We start from the raw sequence: 27,787 nt of genomic DNA on the forward strand, positions 1-27,787 counted from the left end.
AAATTTATGTAATTCTTTACTATCATTAATCAATTAACATCAATAGCATTCAAAAACCATACCAATTAAGCTTCTCAAGCTTGAGAGGGGTTGAGAAGAGAGAAACATTGAGAAATTATAGAAAAGATCAAAATTCACCATACTTACCTTACAATCTGCTTGATTCTTTGTTCACGGTAGAGGCCCCCAACCAATCAATTGGTTTAGTATGTTGATGGAGCCACCAATGGGAATAGAGAAAGAGAGAAGTGTCAAAAACTAGTGAATTATTAAAGAATTCACAGTTCTTGGCTTAGGTGGAGTAGAGTAACAATGTGTAAACACTGTATTTTTTTTAACAAGGGGAGGCTTCTATTTATAGGAAAAATTGAGCTCCTAACCAAACAAACTGATTCTAGAATTTTCCAAGTCAGTTTGGTTGAATTTGGACTAGATTTGGACCTAGTTTGGTTACTTTTTGATTCGGTTTGGTTCCATTTTGATTTGGTTTGGTTCAAGAGAGATGAGAGATAAAAATATCACATTATTTTTGAGTTTAAAACTCATTCAAGCATGTGAAATATGCACCTCCTTTAAAGAACTCCCCTTCCTTACATATGTGTCAAAATGGAATGATTATACCCAAAATATCTCATATTTTTAATATTGCTCATAGTTTTTTACTAATAAACCTTGTACATTTTCAACTCTTCATCTTATGTGAGCATTTACTCATTTTTGGATACTCAAATTATCTCATTTTTTTAATATTACTCATAGTTTTTTACTAATAAACCTTGTACATTTTCAACTCATCTTATGTGAGCATTTACTCATTTTTGGATACTCAATTTATCTCATTTTTTTTATATTACTCATAGTTTTTTACTAATAAACCTTGTGCATTTTCAACTCTTCATCTTATGTGAGCAAGACTGTGCCAAAATATAACCATGAAGTCCATTTTGTCCATCGCCCCCACGAACCTTAGTAGTGTAGTTGGATTGACAAACGGAGGTGTAGAGTCTTTCACTGGACATTTTGGGTATATGCCACCATCGCACCATAAGTCAATGTGTTGCAAGCCTTCTCTTCTCATGTTTTCCCATTGCTGAGCATTCAACAGTTCACCCTTTCATTTCTGTGCTGGAGTATATTGTTCCTCTAAGTCAATATGAAGATGGTGGAATCGCTTCTTCTGAGATTGTTCTTCACTAGCGTCGGCCATTCCTTGAGCTTCTGAGAGGTTGCATCTTTGCCAGTTAATCTCATATGCTTTTTGTAACTCGAATTGTTGAAGTGTGGCGGTATCTATCCAAATATTCAAAAAAACAAGCAATCACCAAGTTGAGTGATGGACTCTTTATGAGAGGCTTAAACACGTCGTCAAAAGAGATGCGGAATCTACAGGAAACAAAGAAATCTAAGAATGTATTTAATGCAATATCTTGTTAGTTATGTAAAAGATTATCTTATTCTTTTTTAAAGTGACAGATGTGCAGTCCTTACTGACAGTATTGAACCACGTTTCCGTATTTTACTATTTTTCATGTCTTTTAGGAGACAAATAAATGAGAAAATAGCGAATTTCTTACAGGGCCCCAAAATGAGCTCCCTTTTTTCCTAATGTATACCTTGCAAAATGAACGTGCATGAGGTATAATGTACTATTCATTTATTTTTCAGATATGTTAGTTCCAAAGCAATTGATCCAGCCACGTTGGATGATGCGCGTGTTATGGCAGTGGAGGTGGTTTGTTTGGTAGAGGAGACTTTTCCGCGAACCATTCTCACAAGTCAACTACATCTCATTGTGTGATCTAGATTTTTAAGGATCTTCCTTTGAGTTTGATTACTTACCCCAATCATATTTAGGGGTGTGATGATGGGTCCTGTTTGTGGAATTGTCACCATAATCTTATTGGAACAGTCCTTAATTCAATGTTCTATGCCATAATAGTTATAGGTAGTCGGTGGCTTGTTTGAGGAGACTGCTTGGTTGAGATGAGGAAAATCCAAAGGGCATTCTGAAACTCAATGGGGACCTTGACATTGGTAGCATTGAAGAGGCATTCTTCTAGATTTGACATTAATGTCCCAGCCCCTGCCCATCACAACAAGTTTGTAAACTGGCTTGATTCCCCCTCTGCCATCCACTACAAGTTAGTCAGGGGGGATGAAGTTTTGTGGGGTCCTCAAAGAGGTGGGGGTGGGTTTGACATCAACCTCATATTCTTGGTAATCAATAGGCTCCTTAAAGCTTACTTGATTAAGAGGTGTGATCCTTGGCGGGGATGGAGGTTGAGGTCCCAACACTAGTGGAGGTAACGACACATTTTGTGCATTGTAAATCCACCTTGCAATGGGTTGTTGTGTCATTTGATCTGCATTGTGTTGAGATGTTGCCACATGCATTATGGCTAATGGCTGTGATGGGGCTGGTAAAGCCAAATGTTGAGGCCTAGAGGCATTAGGAAGGGTTTGCAAATGCGTGCGGCACTGTGAAGCTTCATCGCCATAACATCCACAAAAAGTACAATTATCTTTATAGCGTGCCCTTAGGACTGGACATTCACTGGTTGAATGTCCTTGCCGACAGATTGAGCACCATTGAAGCTATCTCCTTGGGTACATATAAACTTTTTTGAGGGCCCTATTAGCCTTCATTCCCTCCTGGGATGCTTTCATGAAATCTATGAAATTAATCTTTGCTAAAGTGTCAACTTTAGCAAGGGGCTTAATTGAGAAGTGTGATTTCCCATGACTCCGGAGGAAATAGATTTAGAATATGATGTTTTAGCTCCTTTAACCATGAGATTATCCTCTAGTTAGATGGCATTTGTTGTGACTTCATCCCATGTAGTGATCCCTCTAATGACTAAGCCATTATAGATCGCTTCATGGTTAAGCTCGTGGATGAATCTATCCAACAATTGATTATTCGAATAGCATTCACGCAGAAGGCAATAAAAGTTCAAATGCTTGAGACTACTAATAAAATATCTAACCGACTCTTCTTCCTCTCTCTTTGGCTTTGTGTAGCTAGGAAGCTACACCCCATAAGACTCCTTCACGCTTAAATTTCTTCAAGAACAATCTCCTAAGAGCGGTGAAGTTCAAGCGTTCCTTGATCGTGAGAGTTCTATACCAATCCCCTGCCTTACTGTCTAATGTGAGACAAAAGGCATTGGTCTTACAAACCTCATTTTGTTCTCTTAGGGCCTCACACACTTGATCGAATACTTCTAGGTGTCTCCTAGGATCACAATTGCCAGTGAATTTATGGATTAGCATGGCTATCTCTGCAAACTTCCCATGGCTCTATGGACCACCATCTCTCACAATAGGTGCTATTCTTTTCACTACAACTCTTTCTAGGGTCTCTTCTTCTTTTGGCATACAGCTTGGATCGATTCTTCTACCGCTCTCACTTCTTCCAGTGGGCATAAGCACTTGTGCTGCAGGGGGTGGTTCGATGGTCACAACAGTTATAGGCAGGTGCAACAGGAACTATATGTATAGGTATATCAACATAAACACTCCTTGCTTGCAACGAAGTACACCACGTGTCTCTCTCGAGTTAATCTCAACACCTTCATCATATGGTTGTAGGTCTTAAGGTTTGGTTCAGAGGTAGCGGTTGACGCGTTAGACCTCTGAGGTAGCTAGCTACGTGGCCAAAAAGACTGGTAGCTGGTTTGGCTGGTGAGACCTAGTTAGGGTTCTCACTTCTTGGGACTCAGGATCCTTCCATTGAGTTAAAATATGATGATGTATCACTGGTCCCTAGTAGAGGTCCTTGTACAATGCTAAACTGGGTTCCGATGACCGAAGGTCTTGAGCCCTTTATATGTTGGTATATGTCTGCTCGCGGATAGATGCACTATCGTCTATATTGGCCTATAATACATGCCCAGATCATAGGTACATGTGATTATAGGGTGCAGGAAGGTCCTACAGATGCCCCAGACAAGTTTGAAAAAAAATATATTTTTTTTCGAATGTTTTTTGGATTAGCCAATTTTTTTCCGAAACACGTTGGTGGCACGGAAGCGGTAGAGCTGTCTACGCCCTTATAGCATGCCACACTTCCACACACGCATGCAAACACACCAGAACACCAGACCAAAGAGCATGAACAAGACTCATATTTCAGAAAAGACCTTGACCTTTACAGAATCGGATATCCCAAGATATCCCAGACACCAGCTACACCAAGCACCGCTCGCAATCAGCCTGCTCCAGCTCCTGGTCGCTCCAAATCCCTTCGCTCCTTGCTCCTCTGCAGCAGCCCTTCTCTGCTCTGCTCCTCAGTTGAGGTCCACTCTGCTATACCACTAGCACACTGCCAGTCCTCGAAGCAAGAACCCAATGACCCTTCTATCTTTGGCACCAATCCAACAACCAAAAACCTCTGCTGTATCACCAGCCCAACAAAACCAGCACTAACTCTCCACTCCTCTGCACTTCACAAAGCGGCCCACAAAAGGCGTCACTCACATCAGCCCGTCAGCTCTCCTAGGCAATTCCCACGTGCCAGCCACCAGTCTTCACAGAAGCGCCATCTTGCTCTTCGCCTTGTTTTACAGCTTCTCTGTATCGTCACCTGCGGGCTGCTCCAGTCGCCATACAATGGCCTGTCCACTCCAGAGGTCCACCACTGCAACACTTGCAGTTTCACCTGGGCGGCTCCCTCTCTCCCCTGTGCAGCTGCGCTCTCCAGCCCTGTAGCTGCAACCGCCCACGAACACACCGGGCTCCTCCTCTCTTGGTCCAGCTACGCCGACCTCGCTGCTCTTACTGCAGCCCTCACATGCGGCGCTCCCCAGCTACCACTATCTTCGCACACATGGGGCTCTTCTGTCCTCGCACTCCAACGAGACCCCCCCACTGCTGCACTGCAACCACACCCTGGCTGCACCAGCTTCTGACTCTCAAAAGAGAGGCCCCCTCACTGCTTGTCTGCCTCCCAGAGATCCCCCCACTGCTGCTATATCCTCTCCCGCCTTCCAGCTGCACACCGGCTTCCAGAAGCACCCCACGGCCCCTTCATACCTCCACGCCAGTTTCCAAAATAAGGCCACGTCCATTCTTTTATTCATTATAAAAATGGCCATGATATTATTCTTTTCACACCATGTCCAAGACAAGCCCTCCATTACCTTTTTTTCATGCTCCATGTCCACATACCTCAAATGCAACCTTGAGTGCCCACTCACTTGGACGTGCCCACTCACATCAAGCGGTCGAACAGCTTTAATCAGCCCAGCAAACCTCTCAACGAACAGGCCTGCAACCAGCCCAAACTCAAAAGCATCCATGCTGAACACCTGGCAATGCCTTCAAAAGCAAATCTTCACACACGCCATGTACACGTATGTACACATTATCAGCCTCTATTTTTAGCCACACATATTTAGCAACCCCCTTTTTCTGCTGAGACATTTATGTCCAGCAGCTGCACAATCAGAAACCACTTATCCCCCTGGATCAAACAAAAACCTCGGTGCATCTTCCTTCCAATCCTTCACGCATTCCCCTCCATCAGACAACCATTGAAGCACCCTGTCATAACCTTCCATTTCCAGCAACCCCCTTGGCTCTTCATGTATGGCCTCAGCACCATTCACTGTCACACTTCCTCCTCCAGACCAACTCACACAGTTTTGTGACGGGAACATCCATCCCTCACCTCTACTCCCCTCGAACACATCTGACTCCCACTCATAGTCATGTACCGAAACAACACTCATCTTATCATCAACCCCCATCTCATGGTCGCTCAATCTGCTGCCCTCATCACTGGCTTCCAACCCTTCCACTGGACAACCTGCCAGACCCAAACTATAACCAAACTGCTCATCCATATGCTGAGCATCCACATGCGGTGTGTCCACCATACACTCACTTCCCTTCAGCCCATCAACATTACACACAGCAACCTCGTGCACTGTAGACTCATCATTGTCGCTTTCCTGCAGTTTCTCCAGCTTCAAGACCATTGGCGATCCTGCAAGATTCTCCACGTCTTGCACAGGCATCCCTACCATGTCTAAGCTCCCCAAACTCCCAGGCAAAGCATCCTGGTCCCCCTGACCAACAACAATAGCCTCACATGCATCCTCACCATCACTGACAACCACCAACTCATTCTCCTGGGCATGACAAGGAACACACACCTTATGTTCAGCAACCACACCTGCGAAATCTATCGCACCATCAACCAAAGGAGCATCCAGCTCACCATCAGTCACACCACTACTCTCTTCTTGCTGCACAACTGGCATGCAAGCACTCTTCTCCAAGGAAGCCAACTCCAACAGATCATCTAGTGCACTATCAAGTACACTATCCAACTCACCATCCACGCTCTCACCACAGGCTGCAATATCCAACTCATCACCCGGATCATCCACATAGACTCCATCCACAGCATCTTCATTAGTGACACCTTGATCATCACACTCCACCTTGACTGGCTGAAGTACTGGCACCTGCTCACAATCCACAACATCATCAACACTCCCATCCTCCTCCTTCTCACCTCCTGAAGGCTCTTCAGGGCTGATTCCAGAAACCTCATCCTTCTCCATTCCCAACAGGCTAACCTGTCCCATACCCTGCTCTCCAAATGTGACCTCACGGACCTCACAGACACTGGGCTGAATTGCCTCCTTCACCTGCACACTAGGGCCACTCACCCTATCACTCATTCCCAAGGACAATTGATATATTCCACCATTAGCTTTGGCTGGTCTCTCACATTGTGGACTCATATGACCCCACTCACCACAATTCCGGCATTGCACATCACACAGATATCCTCTCTCTCTTCCAATATCTGCTGAACTTCTTTCAGAACCAGATGATGCATCAGTCTTCCTTCCCATAACACCTATGCCTCGTCCTCTTCCTGTGGACTCTATCCAATTCACACTTAAAGTCTTCATGAGCTCCACTGGATCATGAACCTCCCTCTTCAATGAGTCCTCCTGTCTAGGAACAACAGCAGCTTTTCTTCCAGGATGCATACTCTCAATCTGTGGCACCTTCACAAATCTCTTCGGCTCTTCCCGCATTCCCAACTGCCTCAGATGCTTCACCTTCCACTCCTTCTCACGAGCAACTCTGACAGCCTCCTCAAAGCTATTCAGGTTCTTCAGCTCCACCTTCAGTCGGATCGTTGGCTCCAGACCTGCCACAAACCGCTCCCTCTTTATCATCTGCGGGGGTACTTCAGGAATCAGAGCCTCACACCATAGACTCCACAGTCTACCAAACTCTATCAAGTACTGATCCACATCCTGACCATCCTTCTGCTGAATGTTACACAACTCCTTCCACACTTCATTTGGACTCTTCACCTGGACAAATTGTGCCAAAAAGGCAGCTCTGACTACACGGTACTCAGGATCCTGTCGATGAACATTCCTGTGTGCAGTCATAAACATCTGTAACCATGCTTTTGCATCACCCTGCAAGCAATAAGCCAAAATCCGAGAAAGGATCTCCGGGGTTGCCCTGTCTTTCATCAAAGCTGTAAACTCCATCTTCTCCAGAAACCTGGTTGCATTCTCCTGTGGCAATCCCCAATACTCCGGAAAATCCTGAGCCATTTCCAAATCCTGCTTCACACAGCCCCTATCTTCTTTCACAAACCAGAGGAAATCTGCTCCTCTGTGGAGGCACCAAAAAGTGGTGGCACGGAAGCGGTAGAGCTGTCTACGCCCTTATAGCATGCCACACTTCCACACACGCATGCAAACACACCAGAACACCAGACCAAAGAGCATGAACAAGACTCATATTTCAGAAAAGACCTTGACCTTTACAGAATCGAATATCCCAAGATATCCCAGACACCAGCTACACCAAGCACCGCTCGCAATCAGCCTGCTCCAGCTCCTGGTCGCTCCAAATCCCTTCGCTCCTTGCTCCTCTGCAGCAGCCCTTCTCTGCTCTGCTCCTCAGTTGAGGTCCACTCTGCTATACCACTAGCACACTGCCAGTCCTCGAAGCAAGAACCCAATGACCCTTCTATCTTTGGCACCAATCCAACAACCAAAAACCTCTGCTGTATCACCAGCCCAACAAAACCAGCACTAACTCTCCACTCCTCTGCACTTCACAAAGCGGCCCACAAAAGGCGTCACTCACATCAGCCCGTCAGCTCTCCTAGGCAATTCCCACGTGCCAGCCACCAGTCTTCACAGAAGCGCCATCTTGCTCTTCGCCTTGTTTTACAGCTTCTCTGTATCGTCACCTGCGGGCTGCTCCAGTCGCCATACAATGACCTGTCCACTCCAGAGGTCCACCACTGCAACACTTGCAGTTTCACCTGGGCGGCTCCCTCTCTCCCCTGCGCAGCTGCGCTCTCCAGCCCTGTAGCTGCAACCGCCCACGAACACACCGGGCTCCTCCTCTCTTGGTCCAGCTGCGCCGACCTCGCTGCTCTTACTGCAGCCCTCACACGCGGCGCTCCCCAGCTACCACTGTCTTCGCACACGTGGGGCTCTTCTGTCCTCGCACTCCAACGAGACCCCCCCACTGCTGCACTGCAACCACACCCTGGCTGCACCAGCTTCTGACTCTCAAAAGAGAGGCCCCCTCACTGCTTGTCTGCCTCCCAGAGATCCCCCCACTGCTGCTATATCCTCTCCCGCCTTCCAGCTGCACACCGGCTTCCAGAAGCACCCCAGCTGACGGCCCCTTCATACCTCCACGCCAGTTTCCAAAATAAGGCCACGTCCATTCTTTTATTCATTATAAAAATGGCCATGATATTATTCTTTTCACACCATGTCCAAGACAAGCCCTCCATTACCTTTTTTTCATGCTCCATGTCCACATACCTCAAATGCAACCTTGAGTGCCCACTCACTTGGACGTGCCCACTCACATCAAGCGGTCGAACAGCTTTAATCAGCCCAGCAAACCTCTCAACGAACAGGCCTGCAACCAGCCCAAACTCAAAAGCATCCATGCTGAACACCTGGCAATGCCTTCAAAAGCAAATCTTCACACACGCCATGTACACGTATGTACACATTATCAGCCTCTATTTTTAGCCACACATATTTAGCAACCCCCTTTTTCTGCTGAGACATTTATGTCCAGCAGCTGCACAATCAGAAACCACTTATCCCCCTGGATCAAACAAAAACCTCGGTGCATCTTCCTTCCAATCCTTCACGCATTCCCCTCCATCAGACAACCATTGAAGCACCCTGTCATAACCTTCCATTTCCAGCAACCCCCTTGGCTCTTCATGTATGGCCTCAGCACCATTCACTGTCACACTTCCTCCTCCAGACCAACTCACACAGTTTTGTGACGGGAACATCCATCCCTCACCTCTACTCCCCTCGAACACATCTGACTCCCACTCATAGTCATGTACCGAAACAACACTCATCTTATCATCAACCCCCATCTCATGGTCGCTCAATCTGCTGCCCTCATCACTGGCTTCCAACCCTTCCACTGGACAACCTGCCAGACCCAAACTATAACCAAACTGCTCATCCATATGCTGAGCATCCACATGCGGTGTGTCCACCATACACTCACTTCCCTTCAGCCCATCAACATTACACACAGCAACCTCGTGCACTGTAGACTCATCATTGTCGCTTTCCTGCAGTTTCTCCAGCTTCAAGACCATTGGCGATCCTGCAAGATTCTCCACGTCTTGCACAGGCATCCCTACCATGTCTAAGCTCCCCAAACTCCCAGGCAAAGCATCCTGGTCCCCCTGACCAACAACAATAGCCTCACATGCATCCTCACCATCACTGACAACCACCAACTCATTCTCCTGGGCATGACAAGGAACACACACCTTATGTTCAGCAACCACACCTGCGAAATCTATCGCACCATCAACCAAAGGAGCATCCAGCTCACCATCAGTCACACCACTACTCTCTTCTTGCTGCACAACTGGCATGCAAGCACTCTTCTCCAAGGAAGCCAACTCCAACAGATCATCTAGTGCACTATCAAGTACACTATCCAACTCACCATCCACGCTCTCACCCCCACAGGCTGCAATATCCAACTCATCACCCGGATCATCCACATGGACTCCATCCACAGCATCTTCATTAGTGACACCTTGATCATCACACTCCACCTTGACTGGCTGAAGTACTGGCACCTGCTCACAATCCACAACATCATCAACACTCCCATCCTCCTCCTTCTCACCTCCTGAAGGCTCTTCAGGGCTGATTCCAGAAACCTCATCCTTCTCCATTCCCAACAGGCTAACCTGTCCCATACCCTGCTCTCCAAATGTGACCTCACGGACCTCACAGACACTGGGCTGAATTGCCTCCTTCACCTGCACACTAGGGCCACTCACCCTATCACTCATTCCCAAGGACAATTGATATATTCCACCATTAGCTTTGGCTGGTCTCTCACATTGTGGACTCATATGACCCCACTCACCACAATTCCGGCATTGCACATCACACAGATATCCTCTCTCTCTTCCAATATCTGCTGAACTTCTTTCAGAACCAGATGATGCATCAGTCTTCCTTCCCATAACACCTATGCCTCGTCCTCTTCCTGTGGACTCTATCCAATTCACACTTAAAGTCTTCATGAGCTCCACTGGATCATGAACCTCCCTCTTCAATGAGTCCTCCTGTCTAGGAACAACAGCAGCTTTTCTTCCAGGATGCATACTCTCAATCTGTGGCACCTTCACAAATCTCTTCGGCTCTTCCCGCATTCCCAACTGCCTCAGATGCTTCACCTTCCACTCCTTCTCACGAGCAACTCTGACAGCCTCCTCAAAGCTATTCAGGTTCTTTAGCTCCACCTTCAGTCGGATCGTTGGCTCCAGACCTGCCACAAACCGCTCCCTCTTTATCATCTGCGGGGGTACTTCAGGAATCAGAGCCTCACACCATAGACTCCACAGTCTACCAAACTCTATCAAGTACTGATCCACATCCTGACCATCCTTCTGCTGAATGTTACACAACTCCTTCCACACTTCATTTGGACTCTTCACCTGGACAAACTGTGCCAAAAAGGCAGCTCTGACTACACGGTACTCAGGATCCTGTCGATGAACATTCCTGTGTGCAGTCATAAACATCTGTAACCATGCTTTTGCATCACCCTGCAAGCAATAAGCCAAAATCCGAGAAAGGATCTCCGGGGTTGCCCTGTCTTTCATCAAAGCTGTAAACTCCATCTTCTCCAGAAACCTGGTTGCATTCTCCTGTGGCAATCCCCAATACTCCGGAAAATCCTGAGCCATTTCCAAATCCTGCTTCACACAGCCCCTATCTTCTTTCACAAACCAGAGGAAATCTGCTCCTCTGTGGAGGCACCAAAAAGTGGTGGCACGGAAGCGGTAGAGCTGTCTACGCCCTTATAGCATGCCACACTTCCACACACGCATGCAAACACACCAGAACACCAGACCAAAGAGCATGAACAAGACTCATATTTCAGAAAAGACCTTGACCTTTACAGAATCGGATATCCCAAGATATCCCAGACACCAGCTACACCAAGCACCGCTCGCAATCAGCCTGCTCCAGCTCCTGGTCGCTCCAAATCCCTTCGCTCCTTGCTCCTCTGCAGCAGCCCTTCTCTGCTCTGCTCCTCAGTTGAGGTCCACTCTGCTATACCACTAGCACACTGCCAGTCCTCGAAGCAAGAACCCAATGACCCTTCTATCTTTGGCACCAATCCAACAACCAAAAACCTCTGCTGTATCACCAGCCCAACAAAACCAGCACTAACTCTCCACTCCCCTGCACTTCACAAAGCGGCCCACAAAAGGCGTCACTCACATCAGCCCGTCAGCTCTCCTAGGCAATTCCCACGTGCCAGCCACCAGTCTTCACAGAAGCGCCATCTTGCTCTTCGCCTTGTTTTACAGCTTCTCTGTATCATCACCTGCGGGCTGCTCCAGTCGCCATACAATGGCCTGTCCACTCCAGAGGTCCACCACTGCAACACTTGCAGTTTCACCTGGGCGGCTCCCTCTCTCCCCTGCGCAGCTGCGCTCTCCAGCCCTGTAGCTGCAACTGCCCACGAACACACCGGGCTCCTCCTCTCTTGGTCCAGCTGCGCCGACCTCGCTGCTCTTACTGCAGCCCTCACACGCGGCGCTCCCCAGCTACCACTGTCTTCGCACACATGGGGCTCTTCTGTCCTCGCACTCCAACGAGACCCCCCCACTGCTGCACTGCAACCACACCCTGGCTGCACTAGCTTCTGACTCTCAAAAGAGAGGCCCCCTCACTGCTTGTCTGCCTCCCAGAGATCCCCCCACTGCTGCTATATCCTCTCCCGCCTTCCAGCTGCACACCGGCTTCCAGAAGCACCCCAGCTGACGGCCCCTTCATACCTCCACGCCAGTTTCCAAAATAAGGCCACGTCCATTCTTTTATTCATTATAAAAATGGCCATGATATTATTCTTTTCACACCATGTCCAAGACAAGCCCTCCATTACCTTTTTTTCATGCTCCATGTCCACATACCTCAAATGCAACCTTGAGTGCCCACTCACTTGGACGTGCCCACTCACATCAAGCGGTCGAACAGCTTTAATCAGCCCAGCAAACCTCTCAACGAACAGGCTTGCAACCAGCCCAAACTCAAAAGCATCCATGCTGAACACCTGGCAATGCCTTCAAAAGCAAATCTTCACACACGCCATGTACACGTATGTACACATTATCAGCCTCTATTTTTAGCCACACAACGTCTTTTGTGTTTCTTAACTTATCTGACACTAGAAATAGTGTATTTTTTCCAAGTTAGTCAAGCGTTGCAGAGGCACTAACTCCCATAGTTAGAGCTTAGTTAAGGAAGCTCTTAAACTATGTAAAATTGTAACTGTTTTGGGTGTCACACAAGTTGTGTCAATGTGATCGCAACAGCCTAAAACATATATTAGGCAAGTTTGTGCGAGCACTCTCTGAAAAATTTCTTTACTCTCCTCAAACTTTTACCTTTTTCCTTTTCACTTTACACTTTTCATTTTTTACTTTTTACTTTTTTTTTATTTTTTACTTTTTACTTTTTACGTTTCACTTTTTTTGTTTACAGTTTACGGTCTCACTTTTTGGTTTCACCAATTCACTGAAAAGGGGTTATCCTAGAATCTGACTTGAGACCTACATGCATTAAATGCGTCCAACCACACAAAATAGACTTTTGGAAATTTTTGTACTAATTGTAGCACTCATGGTGGGAAATGAAAAACAAGTAGAAATTGAACAATATGCAGGAATTTGAACAAATGAAGAAATTGTAGAAATCAAGAAGAATGCAAACAATGCCATGAAATGAAGACATTATCATCTATTCATTTCTACCATTCTTATAAAAACAAAAAACAAATTTCCTTCATACACACACACGCATTCAAAATACATTGTGGCTATCCACCAATAGGGAAAAATCCCCAGCAACAGTGTCATTTATGGGAAGCCCTTGCACCATAGAAAGAATGCAGGAACTAGCCAATGTCATGGGGCTTTGCCTTACCGCACTTGGGAGCATAAAATAGCTCAAACCTAGAGGTTAATCTACCATAACCTAGCCCACAATTCCATAAATAAGATGTGTCACTCACCTCCTTGATTGCTTGTTCTCGGATTCTCGTAGGAGACGATGTTGCCACGCAGCCACACTCCAAGTTCCACTCCAACGTCGCCCGCCGCCCGCCGCACTCCAATGGAATCTCAACCATCCTCCCTCAATCAATCACACACACTCACTCTCTCACACACATGCACGCAAGCACACGAGAGATCAAATAGGCAAGAGGCAAGTGAGAAAGAAATAGTATAGGAGAGTAGAGAAGAAGAGTACTCTATTAAATTAGCATAAAAGAATGAATGGTGATTATACACAATGACCCTTATATTGGTCCATAGCCTTCTTGCCTTGGGCAGCATACTTAGAAAATAGGTCCATGGCTACCCATGGCCGCCTAGGCTCATGCAAACACTTAATCTAAGAATATAATCTCCATTATTAATCCGAGATGTGCCTTTCATAAACAAGTGGCGATTGCACACGTAATATATACAATGATGCTGGAGAGGTGTCCAATGAGGATTAAGAGATGGGGGTGAAACTTTTCGAGTGGATCTAGAGGGATTCTACCCTCCCACTCATAAAGTTTCACTCCCACCGACACGACGGATGGGTGAGACTGTGTGTTGCCACCCGCACTTTTTTGCATAGTGTCCAGGGGGTCTCCTATGCAAAAAAAGAGAGGGTTTGGGTGGGACATCATGCCCATCCCGCGTCCGATGACGTTGAAACTTTTCAAGTGATTCCATGGGGTTGATACGAGTGAAGGGGTTGATACCCCTTCACTCGCAAAGTTTCACTCTGATCCGACATTGGATGGGCTGGATGGTGTGTTTCCATCTGCTTCTTTTTGCATAGTGTACAAGGAGTCCCCTAAGCAAAAAAGTGCCAATTTGGGTGGGACATCACACTCCTTCTGCATTCAATGGGGGTGAAACTATTTGATTGGTTCCATGGGGTTTCTACCCCTCCACTTGCAGAGTTTCACTCCCATCGAACGCTAGATGGATGGGACGGTGTGTTACCACCTGCTCTTTTAGTCCCATATGCAAAAAAGAGCGGGTTTGGGTGGGACATCACAATGGGGGTGAAAATTTGCGAGTGGGTCCATGCAACTGCTACCCCTCCACTCATAAAATTTCATCCCCATCAGATGCCCGGTGGGTGGGACGAGTCTGTTGCCACCTGCTATTTTTTACATAGTGCCTAAGGGCTCCCCGTGCAAAAATAAAAGTGTTTTGGTGGGACATCACGGTGTCTTATGGGGGTGGGACATCATAGTGTATTATGGGGGTGAGACGTTTCAAGTGGGTCCATGGGGTTTCTACCCTTCCACTCACAAAGTTTCACCCTCATCGAACCCTAGATGGACAGGATGGTGTGTTTCCATCCACCCTATTTTGCATAGTTCCCAAGCAGTCCCCTATGCAAAAAAGAGCTGGTTTGGGTTGGACATCACACCTGTCTAGCATCGAATGGGGGTGAAACATTTCTAGTGGGTCCACAAGGTTTCTAATCCTTCACTCATATAGTTTCACCCCTATTGGATGCTGGATGGGTGGGACACTTGTATAGTACCCAAGGAGTCTCACTAATGCAAAAAAAAGCGGGTTTGGGTGGGATATCACGCCCATAAGGTGTCCGATGGGGGTGAAACTTTGCAAGTGGGTCCATGGTCCTGCTACCCATCCACTCGCAAAGTTTCACACCCATCAGACACCGGATGGGTAGGACAGTGTGTTGCCACTCTCTATTTTTCGCATAGTGCCCAAGGGGTCCCCTATGCAAAAAATTGCATGGCTACCCCTCCACTCACAAGATTTCAACCATTAGACAATGTCAGAAGGGTAGGATGGTGTGTTGCGACGTGGTCTTTTTTGCATAATGTCCAAGGGTTCCCTTATGCAAAAAAGAGAGAGTTTAGGTATGATATCATGTCCACCACGTCCAATGGGGGTGAATCTTTATGTGTGGGTCCATGGGGTTACTATCCTTCCACTCACAAAGTTTCAGCCCCATCCAAATCCGGATAGGTGGGATGGTGTGTTGACACCCGTACTTTTTTGCACAGTGCCCAAGGGGTACCCTATGCAAAAAAGTGTAGGTTTAGGTGGGCAATCACCTGACGTCCAATGGGGGTGAAGATTTATGCATGGGTCCATGGGGATTCTACCCTTCCACTTGCAAATTTTTAGCCCCCCATCACTGGATCGATGGGATGGTATGTTGTTACAACTCTTTTTTTGGATAGTGCCCACCAAGGGGTCCCCTATGCAAAAAAGAGTTGGTTTGGGTGGGACATTACGCCTGTTTGGCGTACGATGGGGGGTGAAACTTTGCAAGTCGGTCTATGGGGTTGCAAACCCTCATTCTATAATTTTCATCCCCATCAGACGTTGGATGGGTGGGACAATGTGTTGCCACCCGCTTATTTTTGCATAGTGCCCCAAGGGGTCTCCAGCTTATGCAAAAAAGAGTAGGTTTGGATAGGATATCACCCCCATCCTGAGTCCAATGGAGGTGAGACGTTGTGAGTGAGTCCATGGGACTGTTACCCCTCCATCCACAAAGTTTCACCCCTATCTAACATCTGATGGGTGGGACGTTGTGTCGCCACCCGCTATTTTTTGCATAGTACCCAAGGGGTCCGCTAAGAAAAAAAAGAGAAGGTTTGGGTGGGACATCACCTCCATCCATCGTCTGATGGGGGTGAGGGTCCATGGAGCTACTACCCCTCCACTCGCAAAGTTTCACCCCCATCGGACACCGGATGGGTGGGACAGTGTGTTGCTACTCGCTATTTTTTGCACAGTACCCAAGGGGTCACTAATGCAAAAAATAGCGGGTCCATAGGGTTTTTACCCCTCCACTCGCAAAGTTTCACCCCCATTAGATGCTAGATGGATGGGACATTGTGTCGCCACCCACTATTTTTTGCATAGTGCCCAAGGGGCCCCCCTAAGCAAAAAAGAGCAGGTTTGGGTGGGACATCACCCCCGTCCATTGTCCGATGAGGGTGAAACTTTGCGAGTGGGTCCATGGGGATGTTACCCAACCACTCACAAAGTTTCACCCACATTGGATGACGGATGGGTGAGACGGTGTGTTTCTACTCACTATTTTTTGCATATAATACCCAAGGGGCATTAATGAAAAAAAGAGTGGGTTTGGGTGGGACATCATGCCCATTTGGTGTCCAATTGGGGGTGAAACTTTGTGAGTGGTTTCATGGGGCTTCCACTAGTCCACTCAAAACATTTAACATCCATCAGACACCAGATAAGCCAGATAGTTTATTGCCGCTCGCTCTTTTTCACATAGTGCCCAAGGAATCCCCTAGACAAAAAAGAGTATGGCTACCCATCCATGTGCAAGGTTTCACCCCATGAGATGCTAGATAGGTGATGCTAGATAGGTGGCACAATGTGTTTCCACCAACTCTAGTGCCCAAGGGGTCCTCTATGCAAAAAGGGCGGGTTTAGGTGGGACATCTGCCCTACGTACAATGGGGGTAAAGCTTTGCACGCGCGTCCATGGGGTTTCTACCCTTCCACTCACAAAGCTTCACCCCCATTTCAGGAACCATATGGATGGGACAGTGTGTTGCCAACTGCTCTTTTTTGCATAGGTCCCCAAGGGGTAGCGTATGTAAAAAATAGCGAGTTTGGGTTGGACATCACGCTCGTCCGGCATCCCATGGGGGTGAAACTTTCCACGTAGGTCCATGGAGATGCTATCGCTCCACGCAAAAAGTTTCACCCCCTTCGAAGACACTAGATGCGCGAGACAGTGTGTTGCCACACTGGCTCGTTTTTGTATATTTCCCAAGGGATCTCGTGTGCAAAAAAGAGCGGGTCAGGGTGGGACACCATGCCCGACTGGTGTTGGATGGGAGTGAGAGTTTGTAACTGGGGCCATGGGGCTGCTAACCCTCCACTCACAAAGTTTCACCCCCATCAAACACTAGATGGGGGGGAATGGTGTGTTGTCACTCACTACTTCTATTTTTTGCATAGTGCCCAAGGGGTCCCCTTTGCAAAAAAGTGTGGATCCACTTGCAAAATTTCAGCCTTCTCAAACGACATAGGAAGAGCATGACGGTTTGTTGCTACCAGTTATTTTTTGCATAGTACCCAAGGGGTCACTATTGCAAAAAAGAGTGGGTTTGGGTGGGACATCACACCCGTTGGAGGTGAAACTTTGCGAGGGGGTCCATGGGCTGCTACCCCTCCACTCGGAAAGTTTCACCCCCATCGAATACCGGATGGGCTTGACGGGGTGTTGCCACTAGCTCTTTTTTGCATAGTTCCCAAGGGGTCCCCTATGCTAAAAAGAGCATGGTTACCCCTCCACTCACAAAGTTTCACCCTATCAAGAAATATTCTTGATCCTAAGCTATCGAGCCAAACCCCAACCCAAGAACACCTAGCAAAGAAAGCTGCTCAAAACTAGAAACTCTCTTCAAACTCCTAAAGTGAAGCCCAAGAAGAACAAGACCTATGGCTGGAGTGTGCATCTATAGTGTGAATTTATTTTAAATTGTAGGGACTTCTTGAATAATAAAAATTTCCCATCATGCTATATATCATTGGAAATGTCTCGATGATTAGGTTCCAATTGTGCAATCTTTTCCAACTTTTGATTTGATTTGCAAAAATTTCACCATGAGCCCATTTTTCTAGAGGAGAGGAGGTGTGGAAATCCTTAAGGGGAAAATTTGAGAGTCAATATTTTGCTTAATGTCCAATCCTTATGACTCATAGGTAGTCTTCTTTAGAATAAACAATGACCAAGTTTCCTTCAAAGGCTTGCACCCCTTTGACATGGTGTATCTTCTCTTCTCGTTTTTTTGTGAGGTTGCACTCCATCTTGTGGTTACTTTGGTGCTAACGATCTTTGTCCCTGTTGAAATAGCTCCTGAAGGAGGCTGATCAAGTGATATCATCATTGGTGTGAGATAAGCATTCTGCAAGATTCACTTAACAGTAGTAAATGGACACATCCGGATACAAAACACATACATGCATTCAATGCTCACACAATAACATGCACTCACCGAGGATAGAAATGTCCAAAAAAATAACATGCACTTAAGGTTTTATTTTAACTTGTAGGGTTTATATACAACTTTGAACTTTTATGGCTTTCATCAAGTGGATGAAAGAGAGAGAGAGACACAGAGAGCGAGAGAGAGAGAGAGAGGGAGTGTGTCCTCCCATGCATTGGTTGCTGTTGTGTGTGTCATTTTTTCCTCGTCTCGGTGTTGCTGTTCTCCCAAAAGGCACCCCTTCATTTCTTCTCAAATTGCCCCTTTTCAAAATTGTGGATATACCTAGATCTAAAGTTCCCCCTTTCATCAAGGATTATAAACTTTCTAAACTCTCCTTTTTTTGGTTGCCCAAGGTTTTTATTTCTTTATTATTGCTAGGTGAGGTGCTTCTTTCTTATATTAGTTTCTTTCTCTCCGCTTATTTTACGCTTCTTCTACAACCATCTCTTATGCTTCTATGCAAGGTGATACGTATCTCTTCTCTCTAAGTATTCTCCAAGCTTAGTATGTGCACGTCTCCTCTCTATCACTGTTAACCACATGATGCTTCAAAGGTGAATGGAGTGGAAGGTCTCAAATGTGCACCCCTTCATGTGTTTTTTCACCACAAGGCCGGCTCGGGTTTTTTCTATCAAAATATTTAATTCCAAAAATTTTAGCCCCCTGTCACATAATTTGTGTTGGCTTTATTTATGGTGACCATAATGCCCCCCTTTTCTTTAGAAATATGTAAGCATTAGGTTAAAAATGGCTCTCGTTTTTGCCCCTTAAGGATTTCCACACCTTGTCTCTCTAGAAAAATGGGCTCATGGTGAATTTTTTACAAATCAAATAAACATTTGGCCAGAGATTGGACATTTGGAATCTACTCATTGAGACCTATCCAATGATATATAGCATGATGGGAAATTTTGATTATTCAAGAAGTTCCCAACTTAGTGATGATGTGGCATCTAAAGGATTTTCACACCTCCTCTCTCTTAAAAACTGGGCTCATGGTGAAATTTTTTCAAATTAAATCAAAAGTTTACGAAGATTACACATTTAGAATCTACTCATTGAGACCTTTCCAATGATATATAGCATGATGAAAATTTTTGATTATTCAAGAAGTCCCCAAATTGGTGATGACATCGCATGTCACATGCCACATCATTACCAATTCAGAGACTTCTTGAATAATCAAAATTTCTCATCATGCTATATATCATTGAAAATTTCTCGATGAGTAGGTTCGAATTGTGCAATCTTCGCCAACTTCTTATTTGATTTGCAAAAAATTCACCAGGAGCCCATTTTTCTAGAGAGGAGGTGTGGAAATCCTTAAGGGGCAAAAATGAGAGTCCATATTTTGCCCAATGTTCACTTCTTGTGACTCATAGGTAGTACTCTTTAGGATAAACAAGTTTCTTTCATAGGCTTGCATCCCTTTGACATGGTGTATCAACTCTTCTCGTTTTTTTGTGAGGTTGCACTCCATCTTGTGGTTACTTTGGTGCTAACGATCTTCATCCCTGTCAAAATAGCTCTTGAAGGCTAATCAAGTGAGATCATCATCGGTGTGAGATAAGAATTCTATAAGATTCACTTAACGGTAGTAAATGGACACATCCGGATACAAAACACATACATGCATGCAATGCTCACACAATAACATGTGTTCACTGAGGATACAAAAAAACATCCGGATACAAAACACATACATGCATGCAATGCTCACACAATAACATGTGTTCACTGAGGATACAAAAAAATATCCAATAAAATAACATGCACTCAAGGCTTTTTTTTAACTTGTAGGGTTTATATAAAACTTTGAACTTTTATGGCCTTCATCAAGTGGATGAGAGGAAGAGAGAGAGAGTGCGTGTGTCCTCCCATGCATTGGTTGATGTTGTGTGTGCCATTTTTGCCCCATCTCGGTGTAGCTATTCTTGCCCGCTCATGTAGTAGCTGTTGTTTCCCACCTTGGCCTAGCTGTTACTATATGCACCACGCCAATTGTTGTGGCTAGCTTTGTGATGAACGGAGCCATTGTCTATGCCCTCTTTTCTTTCACCCCTCGACTTCTTGAATAATCCAATGATATATAGCCGGATGGGAAATTTTGATTATTCAAGAAGTACTCAACTTAGTGATGATGTGGCATCTTAAGGATTTTCACATCTCCTCTCTCTCTATAAAAATGGGCTCATGGTAAAATTTTTGCATAATAAATCAAAATTTTATGGAGATTACACATTTGGAATCTACTCATCGAGACCTTTACAAGGAAGGGTATATAGCATGTTGGAAAATTTTGATTATTCAAGAAGTCCCCGAATTGGTGATGACATTGCATATTACATGCCACGTCACATTCCACATCATCACCAATTGAGGAACTTCTTAAATAATCAAAATTTTTCATCATGCTATGTATCATTGGAAAGGTCTTGATGAGTAGGTTCAAATTGTGCAATCTTCGCCAACTTTTGACTTGATTTGCAAAAATTTCACTATGAGCCCATTTTTCTAGATAGAGGCGGTGTGGAAATCCTTAAGAGGTAAAAATGAGAGTCCATATTTTGTCTAATGCCCACTTATTGTGACTCATAGGCAATGTTCTTTTGGATAAACAATGACCAACTTTCCTTCGTAGGCTTGCGTCCCTGTGACATGGTGTATCTTCTCTTCTCATTTTTCTATGAAATTTCACTCCATTGTAAGATCCATGTTCCCACCGAGCAACGGATTCAGGATACTGGCAGCGGAAGTAGCACTTCTCGCGTGGGACAGGGGTCCCACATTTGGGGCCTCACCCACGAATATCCGGATAAGAGACTAATCCGTCGGTTGTTCCAAAACCAAACCCGGAAAAACTTCCTTTACCGGAAAGCACGGGTGATTCCACGAGGAAAACTTTTACTCTAACGTAGTCAAACCCTTACTGATCAAACAGATCCGATTGCATCTATAAAGATACTTGGTTAGATCAAGGAAGAAACTTGCACTTGGATCATTGGGATCAACGCTTTTTTCCCCATCAAGAGGCACAGCCATTGATTCCTATCCATAGAACAATTACTATCGAAGATTTACTTTATCTATCGTAGTAACAGAATTTGAGTCTCGGTTTACGGATCCATTAGTCTAGCCTAACCCCATCCAGTCCCATGGGTTAGCCAACCGCCCAACCACTGTAGTGATGGGATCCAATTAAGAATTTGGTTAGGTTTTGTCCTGGGTACCAAGGAAAAGAGTTCCAAGGCCCCCTACCTGGAAGTTCATGCAAAATAAAACTAGTCACACCACTTACACACCCAATATGAAATTGCCTTCTCACAGATTCAACTAGTTTTAAAACAATCCTTTAATAAAACCATTGTATCACTGATCACCATCTTCCAAATTATCCGGTTGATTCAATTTCCCATCATTCCTTCATCAGAGTATCTATGGCATCACTGGCAACTAGAACGCTCACCACCTGTCCACTCAGGGGTCGTTTCCATAGTTCCTAGCCCATAATACTCGGCAATATAATCACTTATCAAGATGGACTCTCGTTGAAGATCAGCAAGATCAACCAACAGATCCATATAAAGAGCCATGGACTCATCCCTTGAGGACCAACAAGGTCAGTCAACCAGATCCATGCCCGGTTTCAGAAAACAACTCTTACTCCTTGTTCCAATATCTTCCTCGACGCACGCGTGGGTATCCTGGGCGACCCAGAGACCGAGCACCGTATGGTCAGCACCCTCTAGTATCCTTCGCAGGTGACCTAGCGCTTCACTCATAGGCCGCTTCCTTGGCCCCTCATCCACCGTACCAGAAGCTCACAATTTTAATCGCACCGAGGCTGGTCAAGACCTCGGCCGACCTTGCTACACGAGACGTCCTCCATTGACTCTCCGTTCAGCAGTTGCAACTTTATCAGTTAGGTCTCCACGACCTTAATCACAAGATGGTCAAAATTCTTTCCCAGCATTCTTGACATAAAACAGTCATTTACAAACAGCATTTACAAACAGTCACAAGATACAGTTTCTATATCGAATTCCGTCTTTCCACATTATCCCTCCTCAATCCACATTACTTATTCCATATTCCCTTCATATATACTCATTCTCATCCATTCATTCATATCAACGACACATTATTTTCCATACACATTCACCTTCATTATTCTTCATACACATCCATGCATACATCTATTTTCACATCCTTATTTATACATCCATATCCACATACATACATCCATACATACACATCCACATGCATACATTCACATCTACATGCATACATCCATACATACACATCCACATGCATACATCCATACATACATACATCCATTTCCTCATTCCCATTCATATAACCCCATACGCCTTCTCATCTATTCTTTTTCATCACATCCATTCTCACCCTATCACAACCCATATACATCTTATCCCATCACGTACATTTCTTACCTCATCCCATACACATCCTATCACTTCTTAACTCATCTTATCCCATCCTAACTCATCTCATATGCATCTTATCATATCTTATCACTTCCCATATCTTTTTATGCATACCTCTATGCATGAAATTCAATTATGCTAAAAGTAACACTTTTATAATAAAATATTCATCTCTTATGCATACCTCTATGCATGAAATTCAATTAAGCTAAAAGTAACACTTTTATAATAAAATATTCATCTCTTATGCATACCTCTATGCATGAAATTCAATTAAGCTAAAAGTAACACTTTTATAATAAAATATTCATCTCTTGTGCATACCTCTATGCATGAATTTCAATTATGCTAAAAGTAACACTTTTATAATAAAATATTCATCTCTTATGCATACCTCTATGCATGAATTTTAATTATGCTAAAAGTAACACTTTTATAATAAAATATTCATCTCTTATGCATACCTCAATTATGCTAAAAGTAACACTTTTATAATAAAATATTCATCTCTTATGCATACCTCTATGCATGAATTTCAATTAAGCTAAAAGTAACTCTTTTATAATAAAATATTCATCTCTTATGCATACCTCTATGCATGAATTTCAATTATGCTAAAAGTAACACTTTTATAATAAAATATTCATCTCTTATGCATACCTCTATGCATGAATTTCAATTATGCTAAAAGTAACACTTTTATAATAAAATATTCATCTCTTATGCATACCTCTATGCATGAATTTCAATTAAGCTAAAAGTAACTCTTTTAAGAATGGGTCATGACTATGACTATTTCTTAAGTGAGAGAGAGAAAAAACCATTAGAATTAAACATAAATAAAAATTTATGTAATTCTTTACTATCTTTAATCAATTAACTTCAATAGCATTCAAAAACCATACCATTTAAGCTTCTCAAGCTTGAGAGGGGTTGAGAAGAGAGAAACATTGAGAAATTATAGAAAAGATCAAAATTCACCATACTTACCTTACAATTTGCTTGATTCTTTGTTCACGGTAGAGGCCCCCAACCAATCAATTGGTTTAGTATGTTGATGGAGCCACCAATGGGAATAGAGAAAGAGAGAAGTGTCAAAAACTAGTGAATTATTAAAGAATTCACAGTTCTTGGCTTAAGTGGAGTAGAGTAACAATGTGTAAACACTATATTTTTTTCAACAAGGGGAGGCTTCTATTTATAGGAAAAATTGAGATCCTAACCAAACGACTAATTCTAGAATTTTCCAAGTCAGTTTGGTTGAATTTGGACTAGATTTAGACCTAGTTTGGTTACTTTTTGATTCGGTTTGGTTCCATTTTGATTTGGTTTGGTTCAAGAGAGATGAGAGATAAAAATATCACATTATTTTTGAGTTTAAGACTCATTCAAGCATGTGAAATATGCACCTCCTTTAAAGAACTCCCCTTCCTTACATATGTGTCAAAATGGAATGATTATACCCAAAATATCTCATATTTTTAATATTGCTCATAGTTTTTTACTAATAAACCTTGTACATTTTCAACTCTTCATCTTATGTGAGCATTTACTCATTTTTGGATACTCAATTTATCTCATTTTTTTGATATTACTCATAGTTTTTTACTAATAAACCTTGTACATTTTCAACTCTTCATCTTATGTGAGCATTTACTCATTTTTGGATACTCAATTTATCTCATTTTTTTGATATTACTCATAGTTTTTTACTAATAAACCTTGTACATTTTCAACTCTTCATCTTATGTGAGCATTTACTTATTTTTGGGTATCTTCTTTTACAAATAGGATTTATCTCCTCCCTACACATGGATTGATGCTATTGGCCCATAGGAACCTTAATTGGACCATAATCCAAAAATTTCTGAAAATCTAGACCCTTAGACTAAGGTTCTTTATACCTATTTCCAATTAATTCCAATTGCACATTGGAAAATTCTTTCTGAATTTCTATTTCAAGGGAATTCATTTTCATAAGCTGAGATATTTTTCTATCCAAAAATATTCAAAATCTGAATATTCTCTCTCTAGAATATTTTCTCTCTCTAGGTTAAAACAGTTAGAAACAAGGTCTTTATATTTCTGAAGAGGGATTGATTACAGGGGAAGATACTAGACATCAAAAAGGGGTTGGGGGAGGAATCTTACATTCTACCCCACTTAAAAAAAATGCGAGATGTCCTTATCTCGCAAACTGGGATAATTTCGCAAGATGCACGAATATGAGACTAAGAGAAAAATTTTAATCAAGATTAACCACCAAGAAAAGTCTTAAAGAGAGTAAGATTCAAAATAAGAACAAGATTTAAACTTTATTCATTCTCGGATAGTAAAGATAGAAGAACTCTTTACACTTCCATAAGCCCGTCCATCATATGGTCACAAAAGCAGCACTCACAAGCTGCACAAGTATAGGGTAACTCATCTATGGGAATGATTCTGCTGGTTATTGTCGCACCTATCTCAGTGGTATGAGGTGATCTAACTAAAGGACCTCTGAGAGGCAAGCCAAAAACGGGGTAAAGGCATATCTTCTGATGAGGAAGAAAACATGCCAGTAAGAAGACCCGCTCAGAAAACCCAAGATGCCTTGATCTCATGACGCAGTAGTATTGGGGACCCAAACCTAAGGCTTCAATAACCATGGCCAAGCGGACATTGTTACGAAAGTGCTGCTGACCCCAGGGTGTTACCCTAGTTATGTCTTGATAGGTCCGCCATTTGGTCTGCGCTACACAAGTTCCCAAGTGAGGAAAAAGTGAGCGCTCATACTGTTCTATAAAATCTTTCTTCACAGACTCTCTTGCGTCTTGAAGGTGAGAAATCATCATGGATAAAACTAATTCCTGTTGCCAAGCCATGAAGGAGATTAAGAAGAAGGGAGATCGATGGAAGTAAGATTACTGTGAGCGACAGTTAAAAGTTACGACTTATATAAAGGAAGGAGCTAGCGTAACGTAGAAGCCAACGGTATCTTGGCACTGAAGTTTTACCGTCTTTCCTTGATTTGGGTTTGGCACATATTTCTATGAAATACATTAAGAACTTTGAGATGAGGAGGTAAAAGAAGCTTGTAGGCTAAGTCACCTACTTTCATTGAATTCAGATATAAGGCCCACAATATCTGGGGGATAACTTCTTATACTCCCCAAGAGATAAAGAACTTCTTTTGGATCGTACTCGAATGAAAACAAAAACCTTGGTATCCAAAACATCGATTTTTACTTCTGAACTCATTGTTCTGAATCCTTAAAACAGGCGTGACTCCTGAGAAGTATTCTAGGGAGAGGGTCTTCCTTTTTTAAACAGAATCTTTCTTTTATTTTAGAGAGGGAATAATTATAAGATCAGAAAGGGAGGTTCTTACTCCTGTATACCTCGAAGGCTGGGGGAAGAATCTTACATTCTACCCCACTTGAAAAGTGCGAGATGTCCTCATCTCGCCAAGTAGAGGACAACTCTTTTTCTTAAGATCCACTTTATTCTGGGGTTCCTTATATTCTGGTCAACCCAACAGAATACAGGGATAATCATCCTTTAAATAGAACTCATCATTAAATAACAATTCATTCAATCATATCATTCATATCTTTAACACGATAATGGTCCATTAGACCGAAAAATTTCCTTCTGAACATTCCTCTACGGGAATTTCATTTAAGCTAGTCCTCAATTTGTCATCCCTTAACTTGATCTACCGAGTCAAGTGTTAACAGTTGCAATCTGACAACACAATCTACTAATCTCATAGGGATTTGCTGAATTCATTATCATCATTCCAGTTATATGAATATCATCACAGGGACTCAGCCCATTAATCCTCATTGTGGTTTTGTTCAGATTATTATATTTCAACTAATTTCAGAAATCATCAGTTTTCAATCAGAATCCAAATCAATTCATTAATTCTCAAACAAAATTAAAAATCATATCAATCACATTCGAAATCATCATCTGGATAGCATTAACGCTTATAATTTCAAGTCTTAGATTTACTCGTATATACTGTCAGTAAAGAGCTACAGTTATACTCTCGGTATATACGGTAGTCACGGCCCTTGGAATTATAAGGTAAATACCATCATGTCTAGGCCTCAAGCAAGTCAAGGATTCTATATAATTGTGGTATTTCCATCTGAAGATCCAATTACCAAATTACGAATTTCAGTTTGAATATCAAATTGTATGAATTATATCACACAATTATAACCTTTTTTGTGCTTCTTGATAAATTTTTGACATATTTGGTTTCTCAGTTGATCTTTATTAGCCAAATGCTCTGATACCAACTGTAAGATCCATGTTCCCACCGAGCAACGGATTCAGGATACTGGCAGCAGAAGTAGCACTTCTCGTGCAAGACAGGGGTCCCACATTCGGGGCCTCACCCACAGATATCCGGATAAGAGACTAATACGTCGGTTGTTCCAAAACCAAACCCGAAAAAAATTTCTTTACCGGAAAGCACGGGTGATTCCACGAGGAAAACTTTTACTCTAATGTAGTCAAACCCTTACTGATCAAACAGATCCGACTGCATCTATAAAGATACTTGGTAAGATCAAGGAAGAAACTTGCACTTGGATCATTGGGATCAACGCTTTTTTTCCCATCAAGAGGCACAGTCGTTGATTCCTATCCATAGAACAATTACTATCCGGGATTTACTTTATCTATCGTAGTAATAGAATTTGAGTCTCGATTTACGGATCCATCAGTCCACC

Source organism: Cibotium barometz, chromosome 65 (genome assembly GCF_041138505.1).
Source record: "Cibotium barometz isolate CiBa-2024 chromosome 65, ASM4113850v1, whole genome shotgun sequence".
Taxonomy (NCBI): domain Eukaryota; kingdom Viridiplantae; phylum Streptophyta; class Polypodiopsida; order Cyatheales; family Cibotiaceae; genus Cibotium; species Cibotium barometz.